Source organism: Perca flavescens, chromosome 2, assembly GCF_004354835.1.
Source record: "Perca flavescens isolate YP-PL-M2 chromosome 2, PFLA_1.0, whole genome shotgun sequence".
Lineage (NCBI taxonomy): Eukaryota > Metazoa > Chordata > Actinopteri > Perciformes > Percidae > Perca > Perca flavescens.
Window position 1 is genome coordinate 22,351,386 of NC_041332.1, and position 24,009 is coordinate 22,375,394.

General features: G+C 40.3%; 1 long non-coding RNA gene across 1 annotated transcript in view; it reads right to left on the reverse strand.

The window, feature by feature from the left end:
* LOC114547791 (uncharacterized) overlaps positions 1-24,009 on the reverse strand; it is a 54,478-nt gene that overhangs the window by 18,879 nt on the left and 11,590 nt on the right. The window contains exon 3 of the long non-coding RNA XR_003691271.1: positions 5,102-5,127. This is a non-coding gene — a long non-coding RNA (uncharacterized LOC114547791). The remainder of the gene's footprint in view (positions 1-5,101; positions 5,128-24,009) is intronic.

Below are 24,009 nucleotides of genomic sequence, written 5' to 3' on the forward strand. Positions count from 1 at the left end.
ACAACCATGCCACACTCAAAGTTGCTTAGATCACCTTTCTTTCCCATTTTGATATTCAGTTTGGAGTTCAGGAGATTGTCTAGACCAGGACCACACCCCTAATGCATTGAAGCAGCTGCCATGTGATTGGTTGATTAGATAATTACATTAACGAGAAATTTAACAGGTGTTCCTAATAATCCTTTAGGTGAGTGTATTTCTTATTGTAGATATGTTACTTTATTTACTTTATACACTTATTGACTGCTCTTTCTTACTCTTCTTTTACCTTGAATCTGACTGTGAGCAACTGCATTTAAATAATTTCCCTCAGGGGATCAATAAAGTATTCTGATTCTGATGATTCTGATATGTGGTCATAGCAACTTTTAAATTGTTCTGATGGCAAAAAATTCTGTTTGTAGAAAAATGGGACATCCTTGTGATAATCCGTGCAGTATTTACAGCTAGTTGCTTTTAAACCATTAATTCTTAGTGGTTTTGGGTCTGGGTGTCACCAAAGTCAAAAATGTTAAAATATGACACATAGAGTAGCCTAGGTGCTTAAATTTGATGTTTTTAGTTATTCTGGCTGATAAGACAACTAAAGTTGAAGTTGTGCTGTGGACAATGTAAGGTCATAAAACTACAATACTATGCAACAAATGTAACATAGTGTGAGGGAAATTGTCAATCAAGGACAGTATGTTTACACCCACTCCTGGGAAGTGGTCTAAGGCCGGGCAGCCAAAGAGCGTTTGCAGGTTGCACAACGTGAGGAACACCACACTGCCTTTTTTGTTGAAGACACCCCGATCAGACCAGTTGCGTTTTTTTTATTCTTGCTAGGCAACCATCTAATCAACTGTCCTCAGCCAACCGTTATTTTGCTGTGAAGTTAAATGACGTTGGATGTTTTTTCCGCTCTGAGTTGGGGGGTTCAACTCGAGGAGTTCAGGGGCGCTCCAACAAAAAACATCTGAGATGTTCAGCAATGCAAAAGCAGCAAGCAAAACGCTTCACTCTCATTGAAAACAATTACAAAAATAATTTTTGCCTTTTACTATATTTTTTTTCACTTTTGTATCGTGGGTGTGTAGGGCCTTAAAAACTTTAATTCAAATTCAAATATGTAACTTTATTTATTTTATCTAAAAATGAACTGTTTACTATCATATTTAAATTTTATTTAGTCAACTACAATCATATGAAGAGACTATACACATTCATCTTGAATTAAAGTTCTGCTGTATTTTTTTTTTCGATACATTTTTTATTGTTTTTTATAATTAGAACATACAAAACATACAAATACAATTGAACAAGAACAAAAACCCTATCCCCCCTTTGCGGTCTTGAGGAAAACATAAACAAAAACAGAAATCACACCTTGCCTAGTCACTCTCCTCTAATTCTTGTGATGCTGAGGTGATTAGGACTGATACTTGTGCTGCTGCGTTTTTCCATAGGTCTATAGTCGATGATTTGGCTTTGTTAATCCTTGCTGTAGAAAGCTCAAGCATAACTATTTCTAGAAACTACGGCAACAATCGGGTCAGTAGGAAGTCAACATCCTATCACATCAGATATTATTGATGTTGTTTTATTCCAGAACTCATACACCTGTTCACACTCCCAAACCATATGCAGGAAAGTTCCAGTTTGTTCAGGTTGACTGAAACGTGCAATAGGGAGTGAGAATGACTTAAAGAGACATATCTTTTCTGAGGAGTCCAATATGTCCTATGACATACAGTATGTTGAAGTGGATCTGCTATTTGGGTTCTAGGAGTAATGGAAAATGTTGTCCCAAACTGTCTCCAAATAAATTGCGTTCCCCTCAGGGCTCAGCTCTCGCTCCCATTTCCTTGCTATTGGGAGTTCTCCTATAGATACTTGCAACAGTTTAGCATAGATCTTGGATGCTAATCCTCTCACAGGAAAATCAACTAACCATTTAATGACTGGGTGCGCTTCAAGACTGTTTCCCCATGGTACTCCATAACATTTTAGGGCTGATCTTAAGCGCAGATACAAGAAGAAGGATGTCCTGGGGACCTCAAAACTAGCTCTTAGGTCTTCAAAACTCAACATACCTTTCTCATTGAATAACTGGTTTACAGTATAAATGCCTCTGTCACTACACTGCTACAAGCAAAGGGTTTGTTACCAGACATTAGTGTATTGTGCCAAATTGGGGTGTTCAAATGCCACTTGTTGATGTAGCATAGTTGCTCCTCCACCTGTTTAAAGTTAGTCAATGTGTTGGTGATAATAGGGCCATAGGCTAGCATAAATTCTTTTGGACACACACCTGCAAAGGCAAGGTCTTGCAGTCTTAGACTTCCAGTGAGGTTTTGCTCTATTTCTTTCCATGGGACTGTAGATGAGGGGGCCATCCACACTCTGAGGGCCCGTAGCTGAAAGGCTCTGTAGTACACTTTAAGGTTGGGGAGGGCCAAGCCTCCCGTGTTTGAGGTACGTTGCAGGATTATTTTAGCCTAGGTTGTTTATTATTCAAAATATATTGCCGAATTAAGGTATCAAGTTTCTTCCAGAAATGTATCGGTGGGGGTAAGGGGATCATTGTGCTTAAAGCCCCAGTGTGTAACGTTTGTAGTTGTTCATTATCAAAATCTGTATTGCCCTTCACAAACTTGTCCTTTTTCATGAATATTGACCACCACCATCAATTTCAAGTATTCCTATTAGCTTGGAATTTTACATTTGCGCTTGCATGAACTGGGGTAGACGCTCCATAATGATGGGCCATCTTGAAATACGTTAGCTGGTAAGGGACATACAGGCTATACTGATCTGCCTTTCGTGTTTTCGACTCACAGCTGCTGCTGATGTATCGTCGCTTCCTGGCCCTGGCAAGTTTGAAGAAGGAAACATGGAGGACCACATGCAGTGACGGACTGGTAATCTGGCATTTTGGCAGATGCCAGAGGGGCCGCGGGCCGCCATAGGCCGTTTGAGCCGGCCGCCAAACAGAGAGCCGCATAATTGTCAAAGCCATGCGGCCACTTATTTGTAAACAGCGGCCCATATAATTTCTCTTGGCCCCCTTTCAAGCATCAATAATAACGGTCTTTGTCCAAACAATAGCCAAATTTGTCCAAATCCTTCACACCTAGTAATAACGTAATCTGATCAGTATTTATACCACATATGAGTCTCTCTATATCACATTCATGGTTACCCTCTACAGTCACTAACTTTTATATTAGTCTGTATTGTTTTGTAGCAAAATTACTTATTCAGATCCAATGTTCAAAAACGTAAACGTCCATGGTTTGAAATAAAACTAATCTACCTGCATTTCTTTTATTTAAATATTTGTTTGCAAAAGTTAAAATGAAACAATGCCTTCTAGGAATTTCAAGACAGAATCGAGTAGCGTCTTTATATATACTGTCTATGGTCTGCGTCAGCGTGGTTGTTGGAAGTTGAAAATTGGAAGCTTTACTGTTGACAAAAAAATTAATCGAGGTATCAAGCGACACAAGGGGTGGGGGGGCAGAGAAAAAGAGAGAGAAATATAAGAGAGCACTGTTGGCTGACGTTGAAAATGCTGCAAACTGACTGATTTGTTTTTAAAATCAAGTGGAGCTTCAGCTAGCATTAGCGCTAATACTGCTAGCATGCTGCAGGAGGGAGTGTAGGTCCAGTAAATTTGGCTACTTCAGAATATTATATTATTATGGAGCGGCTGGCTCTGATGATTTATTCTTTTTTTAATATATACATATGTCTATGTTTTGGTGCAGTTGTTTATAGCATGAGAATTTAAGTTTACCATCACTGGGGCTATCAAAAGTGCGTGTTCTTTCCGTGCATCAAAAGTTCTATCTATCTATGTAGGGAAGCATGTATGGTGATGCTCAAATATGTAATTTTGCTTTGGGTTGGTGGCACATGCCTGTTGTTCAATAAAAGATTAGATTTATTCCAGTTTAATCTGGATATTACAGATTTTATTTTGCCTTAACGGTTCAAGAGAGATTGCAAAAGGCATGGGGGATAGCGGACATCCCTGTGGAAACGGGAAACGGCTGAGAGTGCAATCCATTGGTTGAGACTATGGCCGTGGGATTCGCATACTGTATAAAGTACGCATCATGTCAATGAATTTGGCCCCAGGCCAAGCCTCTCCATTAATTGCCACAAGTAGTTCCACTGATTTAAGTTCGTTCTGCTGTATTTTAAGGGATCCATGAAGAAAATGATACAAATTTGGGCTTGTTAAATGTTTTTCATAGCATGTTAGACCACTTGAACCACTGAGCTCAGAAATAAAACAATTTATAAACAAAAGAAATTTGGAGATACAAGGTTTTAAACTGATATAAAAAAGCACTGCATTTACAACACAAGATTAGTCCATTCTCACACTGATACACTGCAGTCAGATATTACAAACACAAGTTCCAGCCCAGTTGTATGGCACTGGAGCACATTTACTTTTTTCGTTTGAGAAGTATTGTGAGTCTGCTGATATCATTACAGAGTACCCCAGTCTAAAAGTAATAAGTTTGAGATATACTAAGGCTGAAACCTGTAATCCATAAATAAATAAAAACAGTGACCTTGCCTTTTAAAAAACTATAAGGCCGTTTTCTTTGCAGACAGACCCAGTCATGACTTACAGCTTGTGACAGTCAGATTCAGTTGCAAGACAGTGGGGAAGAGGATTTACTGTATATTATCACTCTTATGTGTACTACGCAGAATTACTACACAGCATGTATATATCTTATTGATTAACTAATGGAAGGGTGTAAATGTATCACACATGCTGTATAATCCATTTAAAAAGTCCATTTAAAAAGTCTTCTATTGGCTACTGATTCAGTTCAGTTCAGTTCTGTGCATTTCTGATCATGGCTTTACCAGGGGCGTGCAGTGGGAGTGTTACCCAGAGTGTCTCTTTGTTATCTTAACACATGTTATTGTATTTCGGTGAGCAGGATCCTGAGCCAAATACATTTTGAGAACGCAGATTGTTTCGTGATACACACACTGTGCCAAATGCTTATGGCATGCTGTGTTTAATGGGTTGAAAATTAGAGGAAGAAAGTACAAGAGAAGAAAAACACGAAATGAGACTCTCCCTTACCTTAAGAAGCACTGTGGCACGTCAAACTGCAAAGAGAGAGGGGAGAGACAGAGGAGAGAGGAAGGAATGAGATGGAAAGAGAGGAAAAAAGATTGAAATTAGATTACCATAGGGTGCAGTTGCAGAACAACAACTTTTCAAGACACTTAACAGGAGAATGTGAGAGGTAAAACAAGACGAGATTTCAAAGTGCTAGAGTGGATTTCATCTCACAACCAGGCCTGTTGTGCATTTGTCTCTCCCTCTTCACCCATATAAGTACAATCACTGTATCACAGACTTTAAGCACGTTGAAAATCAATCTCTTAAAGGTCCTATGACATGCTGCTTTTTGGATGCTTTTATATAGGCCTTAGTGGTCCCTTAATACTGTATCTGAAGTCTCTTTCCCGAAATTACAGCCACTAGAGCCAGTCCTACAATGGGCTTTCCTTAGTATGTGCCATTTCTGTGTCTGTAGCTTTACATGCTATTGAGGAGGAGAGAGGGGGGGCAAGGTGGAGGGTGGGGGTGTTTATTTGTTTATTTAAAAGGATCCCCATTAGCTGCTGCCGAGACGACAGCTAGTCTTCCTGGGGTCCAAACAATACATACAAAACGTGTATGTGAGTAATTACAATCACAATTACTCACAAAAATATCATATATTAATACACATAAAAGAACAAGAAAAAATAACAATACAAAAAGTACTATTTGAATAATAGTAAAATAATACAAAACAACATAGCACACGATACAACCTCTCTCAGCCAATCCAGACGATATTATGATGTTGAAAACAAATACAGTCTTAGTCTTTTTTTAAAACCAGTTTTTCCCTTGATTTCACGAACCCCAACTGGAAGATTGTTCCAAAACACAATTGACCTATAAAACACGGTCCTCTTCATAGAGTCAGATTTAGGTAGGGGTAAAGAAATCTGTCAACTATTCGCCCCTCTTGTGTAATGTGAATGCATATCTGAATAGTAAATTATATTGTCATAAAGAAATTTTGGAATCCGAGTGTTAATAATTCTATGAAAATATCCTAACATATTAGCAGATAGTCTATGCTTGACCACCAGCCAAGCAAGACGTTCATGCGTCTCTGCGACACTAGTTCTCGAAGAACAACCAAGGACCAGTCTTGCAGCCTTATTTTGAGCCACTTGTAATTTTTTTAAATGACTGCATGATGCAGCAGAACAGTAATCCAAATGACACAAAACCAATGTACAAACAACACGACTAAACAACCGTGAATTTAAAAATTGTGCACATTTACGCATTACTGCAACAGCTCTGCCCATTTTAGCAACAACTTTGTTGATGTGATCTGACCATGACAACGTAGAATCGAGCCAAAGTCCAAGAAGCTTCACCTTTTTTACTTGCTGTACATTGTGACCACTAACTTGTATATTAATTTTAGGATTGTCAGATAATCTATACTTAGAACCAAATATTATACTTAATATTTTTGAAATATTTAGTAAAAGCTTATTTGTTTTGATCCAATTATACAATCTCCCAAGACAGAACCTGATTAAGCTCTGAACATGTAGGGGCTGCATAATAAAGAGTAGAATCATCAGCAAACATAGTCAATGTAGCCTTACTGAGTATATACGGCATATCATTTGTGAAAATTGAAAATAACAAAGGTCCAAGGCAACTTCCTTGAGGAACACCACAATCCAGGGACTTGCTACAAGATAATGCACCATTAAAATAAACTCTTGGCAACCTCGCCGACAAATAGCTCTTAAACCACTTGATTGCTGAGGAAGTAAAACCATAACTAATAAGTTTAGAAATCAAAATGTCATGGTCAATCACATCGAAGGCAGCACTAAAGTCCAATAGTAGTGTACCCACCAGCATTGAGTAATCAATTGATGTAAGCCAGCTATCTGACATTTGTGTCATTGCAGTGCAGGTGGAATGACCATACCTATAAGCATGATGAAACATAGTGGTCAAATCATTGTTAGTAAAGTAATCTTGCACTCAAATACAATCTTTTCAAATAATTTACTTAGAATAGGCAAAATGCTAATAGGCCTACTATTTGGGCCGCAAAAAGTTGATTTTGTGTCTTTGGGTAAAGGGATTATCTTACCCTCCTTCCAAAGTTTTGGACACACACCACTAACCAGACATCTGTTAAAAATGTGACAAATTGGTTTAGAGATATGTCCAGCTGCTAACTTCAACAGCCGACTATCCAAGTTGTCTGTACCAACAGACCCTCCAACAGTCAAAGATCTCAACAACATTTCCACCTGCACAACATTAACCTGATAAAATTCGAAACTACACAGTTTATCTTTCATAATACACCTTTCAATTAGCTCATTTTAGTTGGAATCAACAGTGTATTTCATTGTCGCTCTACAATTAGAAACCTTATTAACAAAATAATCATTAAAATAATTTGCAATCTGTATTGGCTTAGTCAAATAAACTCCATTCAATTCAACAAAAGAAGTACAAGTAGATTTTTTCCCCATGATTTCATTAAGTACTGTCTTCAATTCTCTTCTGAAAATATTTTTTCTTTTTCACTCTGTTCTCCTTGGTCACCTGATTCCTTGAAATACAATAAAATGTTCTGTCCTCCAGAGAGTTAGAAAGAACCGCAACCTTTTTAGCCTCTTCCCTTTGAGCCATTATGCTCTTTAACTCAGTATCAACCCAAGGAGCACTTTTGGCTTTAACTGTAAATTTCTTTAATGGGGCATGATTGTTATAAACTCTCATAAAACAATCCATAAATAAATTAAGGGATATATCCACATCATCAATATCACTTATCAAATTCCATTTAATATTATCCAATTCATTTAAAAAACACTCCTCATTAAATACCCTATAATATCTTTTCATAATAATTTTAGGACAGGCTCTAGGTAGCTTAGTTCTCCTGGAGACAGCAATACAGTTGTGATCACTAAAGCCAACTTTCACAGAAATAGGTGTTGAGCACATATCAGGATTATTAGTGTAAATATGATCAATACATTTTAATATTAAAGATCCTGTATTGTTACTAGAAACTCTTGTTGGTTGATCCATTAATTGAGATAAACCACAGGTGTCTGTCATGGTTTTAAGCTTATTCTTCAGAGGACAAATCTCAGATAGCCAATCAATATTTAGATCACCCAGCCAGTATAGCTCTTTGTTTTCCTCAGTCACCTTGTCTAGAATATTACATAAACCATTTACATACTCTATCCTGGCACTAGGTGGCCTATAACAACCTATAAATTTGGAATATGTACCTGTAACCATAACACTTCAACTTCATCAACCATTAAGTCATGTCTCAGTTTAACAGGGAAATGATCCTGTATATAAATGGCCACACCACCTCCAAACCTGTTTCGATCATTTCTATAAATTGAAAACCCCCCTATATCAACATCTGAATTATCTATGAAGTGATCCAAATGAGTTTCAGAAATCATGAGTATGTCTATTTTGTTTAGTTGCAAAAATAAAGATCGCCCAACCCTAACACCTATTGCCATTTCTAGCCACTTGGGGACCATAGGCAGGCTGGGGGAACTCACATTAATGTTAAAAAACCTCATAAAGTGAAATTTTCATGCCATGGGACCGTTAAGGTATACCTTTGTTCCACAAACTATTCCATGATTACAATGCCTAAATTATAACTCCCTTCACAGATTTAGACTTCCCTATAATACATTCAAACATTCTCTGATGGAAATATGTGAAATTACAGTAGTCACACAAACAAAATGACCTATTGCGCAATGCATGCAAATGACATGAGCTCAATTTAATCCAGCGCAGGTGGGTTTTGACAGCTTTGACTGGAAATGTGGAGTAGATGTACACAAGGAAGCAAAGTGAAGCAGTTTCTGCTGCACTGAATACCATTTGACAGTTGCATCATTTGAAAAACAAATCATAAAAGAGGCTGCTTTTAAATCTGCTTTTGCAGGGGCAGTTTAAAAGAGAACTTGCAGAGTGTAACTAAACAAAAAGAAAAAAACATATTCTAGAAATAGCCCTCATGGATTTGCTAAATGTCTGGAACCTGTACAATATTTATTCCTCTCCTCCATTCCCTCTGCAGCTCCAGACTTTATCCAACCCCAGCTGAGCAGAGCAGGAAGTGAGGAGACAGTCCTGGTTTGTTGGATGTTGTTCTTCTGTCTTCCCTTGCCAACACTGACCTACTGTACTTCACACTGCTATGCTCCCCTGGCTGCAATACATGTGGCTTTGGAAGGAGACAATGCAAACACCCTGAAGCTGCCAGTATGCGCCGTCAGGTGTGCTTGTTGGATGGTTGAATAGGTTCTGAAACCCTGTCCCCCCAAACATGTTGATGTCAGATTAAAGAGATTTTAGTCTCTTCCCAAAACCGACATTCAAACCCCCTTCACGCCACGATTGGCTAGCTGTACGCAGGTAAGAAAGGAGCCAGGGTTTGAACTCTCTCTATCCCTCTTTGTTCATTCTTTACAAAACTATTTCTGTAACTTTTCATGAACAACACTATGAATGTCTTCCAGGAGAGATTGTCTAAACGTGTGTGCCGTTCTCCTCGAATTTAAACAATTTCAGGTCTCCCATTCCTTCCTGTGTGGCCGTTCACTCAGAACAACTATAACACCTTTGATTTCCGATCGACCGACCTTTACACATAAACACACTCACACTGATTCCTGTCTGCCTTCTTAACAAAAGGATTTTTTTTTAAAAGGTTGGGAAAAGAATCAAAGTGCTTCTTAATTTACAGATGCTACCTTAAATGCTGTCAGAAACATTGTAAAGGTTGAGCTCATATTAAAAAACAACTCTCTTTCTCCTTGGTTTCTGAAAATGTCACTTTTGATTTTAATCTACGGTATATAGTACTTGAATACACAGATAAGTTGTATTTAAGACTCCTAAAACTGTAAGTACAAGCTCATAAAGAGCACATAGTGGTACATTACAGTTCCAGGAGGTCGCTGCAGAGCAAACAGAGACTTTATATGCTTCTGCAGAGGCTCCACGCAGAGCTTTCGCCGTAGCCTACGTAAGTGGCCTGGTGTTTATACTTGTGCGCTGGTGTGTGCGTCGAGCCGGCATGTGTGTGTATGGGGGGAGTGGGTGGTAGAGGGAGAAGTGAGAGAGTGACGGCGATTAGCTTCGGAGCGAGTAGTGAGTCTAGAGTCATAGTGCGAGAAACAAAGTGTCTCCCCTGTGCTTTCTGACCAAGGTGAGACATATTTAGCAGGAAAAGTTAACCCTCTCCTTGATTTCATGTTGTTTATGGAGAAGGGGAACCAGGAAATGCAACGCTACCAAGTCACGGCCGAGCGACGTGTATACATTTTTCGAGAGGTGCATGTCAGGCTGCGGCGAAGGGTCCGTAGACGCAGAGAGGTCTGCGGGGGTATGCCGTCAATTCGATGCAGAAGCATAAAACTGATTTAATGATGAAGGAAGATGAAGAAAACAGTCCCCACAATGTTGGTTTGTGGTACAACTAGTTCTCAGACATAATAAAGGAACAAAAACAGACATCATATGAAGTATACACATAGGGCTATAATGGATACAAGTGTTTAGATCTTGTTTGAATCACAAATGGTACTACCGGTATTATTTGTTATTTGTTTTTACATAACGGCAAAAGTCGTCAAATGACAGGAAAAAAGCCCCTCCTACACCACTGTGTAACAGTGGACACAATAAATGCTGGTAAGATGTTTCATAATTTTTTCTTTAGGGCATTTATTTAATGGTGACAGTAGAGATACCAAGAAGAAACGGCAAGAGATAGATTAGGGTATGGCATGCAATGAAGCCATACCCCAGTCTTGGTATTGATATTTTAGCATTTTGACACCAAAGAGATAGAACAGCAGCAACTTTCTAACCTGTCAAAACAATTTGTTCTTAAGTATAAAGATACTTTGGTAAAATTAATTTGAAAAAAGGTGCTGACAGAAAACAGGGTTAGAATTAGAAAGTGTTGAAATTCTTTTTTTTTTTAAATTGGCAGCCAAATGAGACAAATTTACACATTTGTGTCACTACGTTCTTTTGTTTAATTTTCTTATAAATACTAGGTGAAGATGGTATTTGAGTATGACGTATTGTATAATAAGATTTTCGAAGGTAATTAGTCTTTAAAATTCTCCTAAGGGCACATTAGAAATACACATTGTGTGTACGTGTGTGGCTAACACAAAATGGTAGATCAAATCTGTAACAAACAACTTGACACCATATCCATACACTCTAGACACAATCTGACACCCATGAATGCACAACGACATTTCAACACACACACACACACACACACACACACACACACACACACACACACACACACACACACACACACACACACACACACACACACGATCATTCTGTTTCATTAGTGAGGAGCAGATAGATTACCCTCCCGAAGGAGACATTGACCAAGAGGCCATTGATCGACTGAGCTAAACCAATCTGTGTGTGTGTGTGTGTGTGTGTGTGTGTGTGCGTGTGGAAAGTAGCCTACTGATGGAGTCTTTAAGTTGTTAGAGTAAGCAGAGTAAATCCAATCCAGTTGTGTTTAATGGAGAGCGAAAGAAACAGGCAGTTGACATATTCATTAGGTCCAATTACTCTGTCCAATCACTTCCATCTCACTCACTCACGAGAGAGAGAGAGAGAGAGAGAGAGAGAGAGAGAGAGAGAGAGAGAGAGAGAGAGAGAATCAGCAGTATTTATGTCTTGGCAAACCACCATGAGAAAAAAGATTGATAGTGCTTGAATGATAAATAACAAACATATTTATTTCACTTAACTGAATGACAACATGGTGCATTTGGAGGCATCTAATATAATTTGATCTCATTCAACCCCGTCAGAGTACTGAAGTGTAAATCAATCTGGATATAATCAATTACACAGCCTTATTGATGATTTAATAAAGATTGTTGGGCTCAGGGGTTGTAATCATGACTTATGGTAATAAAACAATGACACAGCAATATTTCCTATAACAAGCTTGTTATAAACACAAACAATCACAGACAAAAACAAGAAGAAAATTACTGGTGACATATTATCTGCCCGAGTATGAATGTGTGCTTGAATGTTTCCCATCTACATGTGTGGGACTTGTAATTAGCTCTCTAGCTTGTTCTCTTACATTGGATGTGAAGGTAATTGGGGTTTTTGGATACTCACTCTCAATCTCTGTCAATGTGATTGTGTGTGTGTGTGTGTGTGTGTGTGTGTGTGTGTGTGTGTGCGCGTGTGTGTTTAGTGTCTCTATTCTGGAGACTGGCCAAACCATTACTGTGTGCTCAGCCTGCTCTAAAGCAGCTTGTGATTCATTAGTAATGAGTCCATTTGCAAACTAAATGAGTGTTTGAGTGGCCGAACGGCGATGTGTGTGATGATTGTGTCCACTTACTCAACTCACTGCTCTTGCGCTACTTTTTTGTAGTAAAGCATGGAAAACACACTCACTCTCTCTTACATTTATACACACAGACCCAAATGTTTGCAAGTGTATGTATTTGTTCAGTCAGCATGAGAAGCTCATGTATACACAACGAAGTCAGTCAGTTGTGTCATTAATTACTGTTTTACACCTGCTCGTCTCAGCTAATTAAACATGCTGACACACAAACATGCTGACACACACACACACACACACACACACACACACACACACGCACACTTTACACGTTCGCGCACACAGAAACATAATAAATCTATCACACTCAGGCTCACGCAAAAACTTCCAGACAAGTTTTTTTACACCGGCGTGCCAAAAATACATTCTCATTTTCACTTTGAGGAAGGTGAGATGGCACCGCTAAACAAAGCATGTTTTTGGGGATCTCTCTCCCTCTCTTAGTCTCACATACAAACACATCTCCATACACCTCCTTCTCCCTTTCTCACTCTGTCTTTCTCCCGTCCTCACACTCCTTCCTCTGTACACTATATCGTCTATTCTCTGCTACACTCACACACACACACACACACACACACACACACACACACACACACACACACACACACACACACACACACACACACACACACACACACACACACACACACACACACACACACACACACACACACAATCTCCCGGCCTTTAAACTGTCTAAGTGTGTCTGTGTGTGTGTGTGTGTGTGTGTGTGTGTGTGTCTCCCACCAGCCCATTCTCTCAACAAAGGCCACAGCTGCTGCCGGTTTGCTGAATAAAAGATGACAGAGCCATAATATCAGGAGATTACCAGCTAACGAAACAATGATTTTGTCCAATTTAAATAGCGACATCAGTTGCATCACAAGCACTTTGCATGTCAACTGTGATATAATAATGTTTGCCACCAAATGAAAACTGTTTTCATCTGTGCAGAGAGACTCCCTGACTCTGTCTGTCTCCTCCTCTTGTTCTCCCACTCCCGATCTCTGTCTCTCTCTCTCCCCACATATTTGCACTGGCTCTCTCGCCCTGCCCCTCTCACATGCACGCACATACACAAGGAGCACGTAGAGCATACGGCATATGGCTCCTCTTTGAAGGGTTGCTTTGAAGCTATGGCACTGTATCGATTGGCGCTCAGATGAGCTCGCTTCACCAGAGCCCTGCGATTATCTGTCGCTTTATTTCAAACAGAGCGCATGAGAGAGGGCTTACGCACCCATCACTCACTCACACTCTCACAGTCAGTTATACACTCATACATGAAGCGCACACAAACACGCGCGTTCACACACAAATGGGGATAATGAGATGAGCTTACACACTGAATCCCAATACTTAAGGCAAGCTGCGCTTCAGAACTGACAAGTAAGCGGTGAATGTTAAGAGAGTGAGGACATAGTGAGAGAAAGAAACTATTAAGTCTGGCAAAGTGATGAAACTTATAAGACATTTTTACCAAGGCTCTACTCTGATTTAAAAAAAAAAATCTGTTCCACCATGGGCATTATGAACATCACTTTGTCAAAATTAACTTTAAAATCTTTAAACTTGGAATGCAAAGTTCATGTGCAAAATCTTGATCTCAGGGTTAAGGTTAATAGCTGTTTGTCAACTTTTCTTTGAACAAAAACACAAAAAAATCAAAGATCTCACTAACTGTAACAAAACATGGTCCCTGTGGTTTGCTTTTGCAGACTGCAGTAGGGATTATACAAAGAGGGAACTTCTGCTTAATGCCCATAGGAGTAAGAAACAGAGTGAGTCAGGGTGACATGAAATGTTAATGGTCTGCCCAGAGCAGCAGAACTTCATAAAAGACTTGATTTAAAAACTACCAGTCGCTTTCAGGAACAATGAACATTTTAGACACGCTGGAGCTGGACACACACACACACACACACACACGGCATACACCCATGCAACATAACACTCATGCTTTGATTAAAACCTGGGGCTACACTGTTGAGTTGTTATTGAGAATAAAGATTTGTGTGTAATTCATGTGCTAAAGTACCCTGGAAATCCAGAGTTCTTGCGAGAGCACAATTTGAATTTGCTCAGCGAGTCACTCACACTCACACACACTCATTTAGTAATGACGCTCATTAACTACGCCTTGTAGCCAAGCTGCACCAATCACAGTGGTGTATCCGATATAGGCGGGCCAGAGGCGAGCTAAACAGATGACGACAGCGCTGAGATGTCGAAAGTCATTTAGTAAACATTGCAAGATGGTTACGGATGAACACCAGTAGTTTGAAACGAATTTGGCTGCTACAATGAACGAGTTCGACTTGGCTTTTTCTCCTAAAAGAGGAACAGAAGACGGCACTCAAATCGTTCCTTTGCAATAAGGACTTTTTTGCTGTTTTGCTGACGGGATATGGCAAGAGTTTAATCTACCAGTTAGCTCCGCTGGTAGCTAAGCGTATGGGGCTCTGGATACGTCACCCCATGTATTGTTGTGATTGGTCGTAGTGTTATCCAATTGCGTGCAGTGAGATTTTCAAATGCATGCTTGGTGCCGCCCCTCGAGTTGGGCCATTTTCATTAAGGCGCTGACACACTAACCCGATAATCGGCCATTGGACAGTCTGGTGAGGTCGGTGAATCGAGTCTGTTCCGTGTGTTCCATGCCGTCGTCAGTATGAGGGGCCGTCGGCCTTCATTTTGGCCGACCTGACATGTTCAGTCGGAGACAGGGCAGTCGGGACTCACCCAGAAAAGGCGAGCGGAATGAGTGTGACTAGAGTCTCTCAAAATCTGATGAAAATCTTTTAAACTGACCTTTGTTGAGCTGAAATGAAGACAGATTCAGCAATTGTATGGCCTATTTCTAGCTTAAAATGTTTTCAGAAACATGTTTCAGTGAACTATTTTAGTACAATATGAAATTGTATTCTGAACAAGCCGCCATGACAGCTGCCGGTTTTAATTTTTTGGGCAACAATAAATGGAGACGTATTACGTCTCTTCTCTTCAGTGTATTCTGAGGCACTTTTTGGACCAACTCGGGGACACTGATCAGTCCGACTGGCTTTTCTGCCGACGGTTAGATCTGATTCATGTGTAACCGCCTTTACTCATTGCCAGACCCTTAATCTTTCGGATACAAATGTCAACCTGCTGGTCACCCTAGAAAAAAGTCAGGGAATCATTACGGTCATTAGGAGACATCATCCATAGCCAAAACAAGTGTTCTATAACTATGACATTATCTGGAAACCATTAATGGCTGTACCAGAAATGTGTGTCAATCATCTTGTAGTATAAATATTTTGCTGCATAAGTGGAAACTTTGACCTAACGGTGATGCTAGAGGTATTAGAGAAGGAATCACAAAAAGTCTGCAGGATTCATCCTCTGGGGAACATGAATGGCTGCACAAAATGGCATGGCAATCTGTGGAATAGTTCAGATACTTCAACCTGGACCAAAGTCTGGAGCCATGACTCTAGCTTGGCAAAAAAACAGAATCGACTAAACTGAAGCAGCAGAGGCTGAAGATATAGAGGAAGCTCCAAACATACTGAATCCTGCATTTCCCATGATGTAACCAATCACATATTTTTGTTAGACCGTACCTGCCAGGTTATTTTCTCTGACTTGACAAATCTCCTCTAGAGCTACAGGACACTGGGCTGAGTATCCCAGATGACTCGGATCTTTAGGCTATATGTACAATTGGAGAAGTTTTCCTTTTAAAGTCTGACTGCAGTAACATTTAGTTATCCCATTTTCTAATTAAAAATAATGTTAATGTCAAAGTTGGACTTTTTAGGGGTTTTGTCCAGTGTCTGAATTGGATCAAATAAGATGCCAATACTCTTATTCAGCAGATGCATGACATCATCAGCGCATGTGTCTTGGGTATATTTATATGCATATCTTGGTTATATATTACTTCCAATGTATTTTTGTGACATTAAAGGAGAATTCCGGTCGATTTCAACACGGAGTGTCAGTAGCGAGAAAACAATAGGTGTTGCCTACACCGTGTTATCCTCCTGCTAGCGTTAGCACACAGGAGGCTGAAACAGGGCAAGTTTTAAATGTGCTTTTAGCCTCTTAACATGTTTGAAATGTCATTACCCTTGTGAAGTGATTCCTTCCAAGTGAACACAGTGGCCTTCATTTATCATTCTTGCGTAGAAACGGGTGTATATGTTGGCGTAAGATTATGCTTACACTCCTCTCACTGCCTGATTTATGAAGCTGTGCGTACCTTTGAAATCCAGGTGTACGCAATACCTGCCCTTGATAAATGCCGCGGCTAAAAACGATCGTCATTAGAATAACACGCCCCAATATATTCTGGGTTTTGAGGCCTCGCCCCTACAATTCACGACATGGCGAGACGTAATCCGGCTGGAGATTGACACCCTGATATCTCCGGTTCATTTTCATTAAAGTGTGTACTATTTGGCAGCTTGAAAACTGGTATTAAAGGCTGTAGAAAGAATGCGGGATGGAAGGAGATCACTGATGCGGTCAACAGTGTTGCCGTGGTAAATTGGACTCCAGCTGAAGTTTAGCCTATTTAATTTATACATCGACACATTTTTCTATAGTCTTAATAGTAATATACAGGCTTCTATTGCAATCTCTTAGGCCTACATATGTAGGTGTACTTATATTTAAATAAACACACGGTAGCGGAGTTTATGCAGTGTCTTTTATTTTACTCGTGTTTTTTTCATGAGTCGGAACGAGGCAACAGCTGAGGGAGAGCGCGTGTCCTCCGCCCCCCCGTGCTGGACCCTGTCTCCTGACAGCAGAGGGGCTGGAAAAACAAGCCGAAATAACTCGGTCAATGGCAGAAATAAATCATTCACTTGAAAGAGAAACAAAAACCTGAAGAATAAATAAAAATATTGTGCATCGTCATGTTTCCTGTATTGAATATCATTGCCAACCATAACACTATAGGCTACCTTTTAAAAGTGAGGAATAATATCCTGTCTCCTTCGTACAGCCCCCAGTTGGGGCTGTCCTGGACACTGCTCTCTGGGCATCGGGTCATCTGGCTCCATCACTACATTTATGGCACCGTGTTTTCCTGCGAGATGTTGTACAGAACCCCCCCCAGGCTAAAACAATGTTGCATACCGGCGCATAGAGGTCTTCTTTTAGTTTGTCAGTGCGTTTTGTGGTGTTAGGAATTGTTTTTCTGCGCATTTCCGCACTAACTCAAAATGTGCGTACATGTACACCACCTCCTGAGCTGGCGTAGGATTTGAGCGTGCCGTACGCCAACGTCCATATTGATAAATCTCAAAGTCACCGTGGTTTTGGGTGTACGCTGGAAATTTGGTGTACGCACTTTTGATAAATGAGGGCCAGTGAATCTGAGTGCAGTAGATGTGAAAGAAATGCATAAAATGTGTGCTAATTCAGCTCTGTTTAGTTCCGGTGTTAAGATGGCAAGACGAGTGCTACGGGACCGTCTACAAAGTACAACACCGAAAAGAGATACAAAAATATTTTCAAAAACTGGCATATGCTTATTTTTTCAAAGCAAGTGCTGTAGTACAACTAGCAGGAGACAAGTTATAATTGAGGTAAGTTTGGAGACACTACCTTATTTAATCATTAAATTAATAAATATTTTTGTATCTCTTTGTATGATGTCATGTGAGCAGGCAGAGATCTCCTAGTTTTTTTATGATATCATACGATTTAGTGTGCATAACCTTTAGTATGATATCATACAAACCCGTTCATGAGAATGCGTTGCGCAGGTGTTTAGGGGTGAGTACCTACTCACCACAGGAGGTGGCGGTACGCAATAAGAAGTAAGTAAGGGTACTCATGTGGACAATAATCTCAATACCGACCCATTTCTGGCACGTCTAGAATGTAATGCTTGGAACATAGCTCATTGCATTGAGCCTGGGATATTTGCCTGGGAACACATAATGGAGTGGGTTTTCTCACAGCTGTTTCTAACCAAACAAACTCTTCTGTCTGGTAAAAGTGTAATGTAACTATATGTTTATGTACAGTACTTTATGTACCAGTGTGTGTACTTACAGTAGATCATGTTTTAGGTGTGTGTGTATGTGAGCAAGAGCAAAGGAGGTCTAGAGAGGTTGAGAGAGGGATGGCTGGGTGAGTAAGTTAATTAGCTGAGGTGGGAGGTTTATGTGCATAAGTGCACCTATGAGAGCCTGAAAGAAATGAAAACGTGTGTGTGTGTGTGTGTGTGTGTGTGTGTGTGTGCGTGTGCGTGTGGGTAAGAGAGACACTGAGGGAGAGAGTGTGTATGCACATGTGAGGTGTGTATTTGTACACTCGTTAGGTCGGTATCCAACCATTGCAATCAGCGGTAATCCTGACTCAGCATCAATAATGACCCCATTAGTCACAAACCCCTACTGGTGCACACACAAACTTAAACATACACACACATACAGACTGCCAGATGGACACTCCCTCTCATTAGGGTGAATGTGTGTGTGCTTGTGATATTTTTTTAAAAAGACATAAAAGCTACACAAATACATGTAATGTAAGAACACATCACATCTCTTTCCATTAACGAAAGCTGCTTAGACAGATCAGCCATCTCCACACCACTGCTAATGCAGGGGTGTTCCTGCACTGATTAAGAAATGTGTAATGAAATGTGTTATGAAATGTGTATGTGTGATTTCAAAACTGACATTGCAGCTCAAACTGGTTGGTGAATTTTGGGAAGGTCAATGATGATGAAAACTTCAGGTTGTAAGAGAAAACATAATCAGCTCTTATTCACATTCAAAGTAAACCTAAAAAATTTTTAAATAACCATGAATATAAATACTTTTTTTTTTAATCTATAGCAGTACATTATGCCAAAAACTCCATCTGTCATTAAATATGCACAGGTTTGCCTTTTGGTTTGATCATGTCTTTCAATATATGTTAATTATATGCATGCATAAAAGAAAGTTTTCACTTGACTTTCACACCGTAAGAAAGACATACCAAAAATAAAAATAAAATAACTTTATAACAATTTTGTCCCCTACAGTGTACCTACAAGGACATGGATAATTATATAAGCAATTTCAGAATTAAATCCAAGCCATTCCGTGGTTAAATGATCTGTGGACATTATCTTTTGACAAACTGGGGAAAATACTTTTTCTGTCTAATTTCAAAGGTAAGATATTTGGGGATATTCTGAAATTGCACTATGTTCATGCAATTTTTTCTGACACATGCACGCACACACGTACGCACGCACTGATGTGAAAGATAGGTCCAGTTAAATAATTTATTGCTGACAGTGTAAAGGTCAAAGGTTATATGTCAACGGTTATTGTCCAGTCAGCAAGAGTGGACCCAACAGGAGACCTCGCCACTGCTAGACTGCGCCTGCATGTGTGTCTGCTGTTAGTGTGTGTGTGTGTGTGTGTGTGTGTGTGTGTGTGTGTGTGTGTGTGTAGACACAAAAGGGCCTCCTTAAACGCACATATGCACAACCACACCATATCATATCATGTAAGGATGTTTTTGTCGATCACAAAACTTGTGTTCTTGTGTGTGTGTGTGTGTGTGTGTGTGTGTGTGTGTGTGTGTGTGTGTGTGTGTGTGTGTGTTTGTTGTGTCAATTCCTGATTACAAGCTATACTGAGCACTCAAGCCTAAACTCACTCAGGGCACTCAAAGCACTCCCAAACTGCAGGGGGCAACCATGCAACCGGAGCTGTTGAAACCAACCTCCAGGAAGTGCTCTTGGGACCATATTAACCAGTGCACCCACAAGCAGTGCATGTGCATGGCATCGAAATGTTTGGTAAAAGCTTACTTGGTTCTCACTCATTCCTGAGAAGAGATACCAATGACCACAGCTCCTGATCATCCAAAGACGCAACTGGTAGGACAGAATGTGTTGAAATGTGTTGAATTCATGCTTCTATATGCCCTTTTGTTTGGTTGTAACATACAATTCAAATTAAATAGTGAATACTTTATTATGTGAATGTAGAACTTGACAGTAACGTTACTCTAATCATGTGTATTGTTGAATTATTAAATGAGTTTAATTATGATATTGATATTCTAATTATTAACTTGCAATGATCCTAGGTTAATCTAAATGACTAAATGATTGTTTGGTTAGGTTTGAGGATTCAGTAACATTTATTTATGCTTATTTTGAGAAAGTGAAATTGAGTCCTTTGTAACTAATCCATGTTTTTTGTTTGTGTGTTTTGAAGGTTATCAACCTATTCTGTTCCATCTTTATGACAATAAAAAATCATAAAGTGAACAGTTTTGAGTTGTCCTTTGCATTCATCAAGGATAAAGCAGTTTTCAAGTTTGGGTAGAGCTGTGGTCAGCCAGAAATCACACACAACTTGACCGTGTTTGTGTGTGTTTATGTGCGTGTGTGGCCCTGACCCTGACATCCTGACAGGAAGAGCCAGTGGGCTAAGAGAGGAGCGCCGGACCCCTAGGTGTCAATCACAGATTCTGATTGACAGACGAGTTAGCTAGCACTGCTCTCACATTCACCCACACACTCTCCCTCCCAGGACTGCACTCTGTCACTCTCTCAGGCTGCCGTCTTTCACTTCCTCTTCCTGTCTCTGTGTCCTCTCTGTCTCTGTACTCTGTTGCTTCCCTCTGTTTTTTTTTTTGTCTGTCTCACAGCCCGTGTCTGTACTTTCACATGCTGTTTGCAGTTTGTCAATTTCCTCGCCTTCACTCTCTCAACTCTGTCTGTCTCTCAGCCTGTCTCTCCTCTTTTTCTCTGACAGATGGGTGCCTCAAACCATCTCCTTTTCTGCTCTCTCTCGCAATGGTTTTCTTTTTTTTTTCTCCACAGCACATAATGTGGCCATTCATGCGTGCACACACGTTTACCATGTTTTTGTCATCTCTGTGTGTAAATGTGAGAGTTTGTTTGGCTGTCCATGGGAGAACAAATCTTATGAAGAGTTTTTATTTACCTGTGAAATACATGTATGCTGTTTATTTTAATAGGAACCCAGTACAATGAAATATGAAAAACATTTAAGTTATACAGGTTAAAAGGTGAAATCTGCAATTCTAATCCAAAACACTTTTTGGTCAAATTCAGCAAATATCTCCTCACGGCGGCCTGCTAGCTATTTGTTGTGTGTGCGCTGAAAAAAAATAAATCCTGTGTTCATACACATCTGTGGCTCTGTCAATGGGAAACAAACAAAGTGTCTCAGAGCTATCCACATAAAAATATTCTGTTCCTGCTATGCACAGGACAGGGAAAAGACCATGGATGTAGAAAGGGAAAGGCAGTGGGAGTGGGAGAGATGCTAAATCAGGCACGTGCTAATACATGCTAAATATTATTTTGGGGGAAATTCCTCATAAGTCCACTGATAAGTCTGAGATCCAAATACTGAGATGCTCAGTTTTGGTATTAACTCTTCATTGCACATCGTTAATTCAAATCTGAATAATAATAATAATAGTCTGAACAATGCATTCATTGGTATTTACCATTCTTATACTCTATCTGGGAAAAAAGTGTTCATTGTAAGCAGAAGCCTTCTGAACATGAGCCATGTTTTAATGACATCAGGTGTCCAGATTGTGCTGACATTGCTGCCAGCATCGTTGTCACTGAAAGACTAACATAGTGTGACCCTGACCACCAGTCACAGAGTGTACAAGCCTGACAATACATTCATCCTGGTGTGATCACAGTCACATTTTAATACTAAAAGTCACTTTGCAAAAGACAGTTGCAGACACACGTCATCTGTATGTTTCTTATAGATAGATGATTTGATGCTGTGGGGAATGCAGAGTGTTGGTCTGTAAATCTATAGTCTTGTGCTCTGTGGCAACATGCTAATCCAGCTGTTTAACTCAGAAGTGTCTAGAAGGAGGAGCAAATTATTGCTGACAACTTTGCAGAGTTGTAAAATCCTTCCTCATAGGAGTACAGTATAAATTGCTGTGCAGTGTCTTGTTGCATGATAAGGCTTCAATCTGGATGTCCTGGTTTGTATCTCATCTTCTCACCAGTACCTGTAGCCTCACTCCCACACCTGTGCAGCCCCTTGTGTTGTTTGGATGCAAGGCTATTTTTGGCCTAACAGGATGTGGAGCAGTTGCACTTTATGAGCAATTTCTCAACAACACAGCTAATATACTAGATGTTTGCACTTACATCTGTACATGAAACAACTGAAAGCATTTCATTGAATTAATGTGAAATTTGTATTATGACCAAACTGGCACTGTGAATTATATTAAAGTGACTAATAATGTTAGAGTTATAGAAAAACAGAGATAAATGGATGGCCCTTAAGGCCAGGGCACACCAGCCATACGGCCAACCGTCGACAGAAAAGCCAGTCGAGATGATCAGTCGGGTCCCCGAGGTCCAAAAAACTGCCTTGGGACACACTGAGGCGACACCGACTTGAGAAACGTAATACATCTCCATAGCAGCAGGTGGTGCTACTCTGTATTGTTTTCCAGAAAATGAAAACCGGCAGCTGATTGGATGAACGCGTCACATGGGTTTGTTTTCTCCGGAAATTCAAAGCCAGACTGTCATGGCGGCTCGTTCAGAATACGATCTCATATTGTACTAAAATAATTCACTGAATGTTTCTGAAAACATTTTAAGCGAGAAATAGGCCATACAGTTGCTGAATCTGTCTTCATTTCAGCTCAACAAAGGTCAGTTTAAAAGATTTTTGTCAGATTTTGAGAGACTCTAGTCACGCTCATTCCGCTCGCCATTTCCGGGTGAGTCCCAACTGACCTGTCTCCGACTGAACATGTCAGGTCGGCCAAAATGAACGCCGACAGCCCCCCAGACTGACGATGGCACGGGACACACTGAACAGACTCGAGTCACTGACCTCACCAGACTGTCCAACGGCCGATTATCGGCCCTGTGTGTCCCGGCCTCTCACATTCCCTTTAAGAGCAGGCGCGCTTGTTCCGTGGCGGATTGCTATTATGACGGCGGATTTGCCTGGCGCACGCCAGCGGGAGTTGTCCGAGATGCGGCAAAGTAATAAATGCCCGTCTTGACCGGGTGGCGATGTTGCTGCGGCCTCTCGGGCGCATCTCCTCAAGTCTGGAGAGGATTACTGCAGCCATGGAGCGTGGGCCTCCAAACGCACCACCTGCTCCTGTTGTGTCCCTTACTCCTCCCCCCACTCCATCTCCGTCCACCCGCTCCATCAGGAGCGCATCACGCATTGCCACTCCTGGACCAAATCCCGTCGGAGTGTCCAATCCCACCGTAGTTCAACATCACGTCTCCTTAAGTCCTCTAATATTTCCTCATTTATGTCATCAACACATCCATGATTCATGGAAATGATGTATAAAACACAACAAACCACAAAGAATGCTGCGACTTTTTGAGGACTGTAGCCTACTGTAAAGTGCCTCCTGATCTATCCAAACACCTGAAGCGTATTTTCAGTAATATTTTTCTTTGTAA